The sequence below is a fragment of the Tenrec ecaudatus genome, chromosome 2, assembly GCF_050624435.1.
Source record: "Tenrec ecaudatus isolate mTenEca1 chromosome 2, mTenEca1.hap1, whole genome shotgun sequence".
NCBI classification, from domain to species: Eukaryota; Metazoa; Chordata; class Mammalia; order Afrosoricida; family Tenrecidae; genus Tenrec; species Tenrec ecaudatus.
In genome coordinates, this window is record NC_134531.1 from 143835538 (window position 1) to 143837389 (window position 1852).

The window sequence follows — 1852 nt, forward strand, 5'->3', positions numbered from 1 at the left end:
TTTCATATCTTACACCGACCGTTGTCTCCCTTCACCCACTTTTCTGTTGTCCATCTCCCTGGGAAGGAGTACATGTAGATGATTGTGATCGGTTCCCCCTTTCTCCACCTACCTTACCCTTACCCTCCTGGTATCACTACTCTCATTATTGGTCCTGAGGGGTTTCTCTCTCTTGGATTCCCTGTGTTTCCAGCTCTTATCTGTACCAGTGTACATGCTCTGGTCTAGACAGCTTTGTAAGACAGATTTGAGGCCATGATAGTGGTGTGGAGGAAGCTTTAAGGAACTAGAGGAAAGTTGTGTTTCATCAGTGCTATACTGCACCTTGACTGGCTCGTCTCTTCCTTATGACCTTTGTGTAAGGGGTTGTCCAAATGTCTACAGATGGGCTCCCGCTCATTCACATTGATATTATTTTTTTGTTCTGGGTCTTTGATGCCTGATACCTCATCCCATTGACACCTCATGATCACACAGGCAGATGTGCTTCTTCCATGTGGGCTTTGTTGCTTCTCAGCTAGATGGCTGCTTGTTTATCTTCAAGCCTTTAAGACCCCAGATGCTATATCTTTTTTTTTTTTTTTTTAGGAAAAGAAACATTTATTAAAGAAAAAAAATCCCAAAATTATTTGCTGAAAAACCCCTGCATTTTTGTGATTACATTTATTGGAAAGGTGGGAAAAAAATTAAACTGTCATTTGGTTTGGGGCGGCAGACTGACTTATTTCAGGAAAGGACGAATCCTTGGTTACTTCTGAGCATCAAAGCTTATGTAGGTTTCTCTTCGGAATACAGCCTCCATTCAGGAGGCTCCTCTTTTCCCCTCTGAACAGATGCTGGGTTTCTGAGCGGAGGGGCAACTAGCACAACACCGTCGCCCCGCACAAAGAGCATTGGAATATTCCGTTTCGTTGATTTATATATCTCTTCGTACGTCTCTTCATCAATTTCTATAGTAGTCACAGTTTCTTCCACATCTCCCAGTATCATATTTAAATGCTGATCATAAGCATGCAATCTCCCTCGAAGCTCTCGGTCATTTCGCATTTTCACATAAATGCGTTCATCCAGGCTGAGCCTAATGAGATCCAGAGGCTCCTCTACTGTGTTGGTAGTTTGTTGCTGGTCCACATCGTCCGCCATGCTTCAAATGCGGACGATGCTATATCTTTTGATAGCTGGCCACCATCAGCTTTCTTCACCACATTTGCTTATGCACCCACTTTGTCTTCAACAGTCATGTCCGGAAGATGAGCATCGCAGACTGCCAGATTATTAGAACAAAATGTTCTTGCATTGAGGGAGTACTTGAGTTGAGGCCCAGTGTCCATCTACTACCTTAATACTTAACATATAAATATATGTACATATCTATTTCCCTTTCATTATATTTTTCATCTCATATACTTTGGACATGTTATCAGGGGAGACCAGTCCCTGACAAAGGACATCATCTTGGTAGAGTAGGACAGCGAAAAGAGGAAGACCTCTGACAAGATGGACTGCTATGGTGACTGCAACAGTGGGCTCAAACCTAACAACAACTGTGAGGGTGGCACAGGCTCGGGTCATATTTTGTTCCATTGTACACAGGGTTGCTATGGGTCAGAACAGACTTGACAGCCGCCCCACAACACATACATTTTTAGGCAGGCAGGACAATATAATAGTTAAGAAAGCAGACTTTAGAACAGACTGCCTGGGTTCAGGGGCTGTCTGGCCTTAAACAAGTTACTTTATCATTTTGAGACAAAATGCATAAAGCACAGAACTGGCATGCAATAAGAGCCCAGTAAACGTTAATCATTAGTATTTCCCTTCAGAGTGACAAAAAGAAGATAATTCTTTATTC

General features: G+C 42.7%; 1 pseudogene; it reads right to left on the bottom strand.

The window, feature by feature from the left end:
* Positions 1-648: 648 nt before the first annotated feature.
* On the bottom strand, positions 649-1151 carry LOC142441012 (U6 snRNA-associated Sm-like protein LSm3 pseudogene; annotated as a pseudogene).
* Positions 1152-1852: the final 701 nt, after the last annotated feature.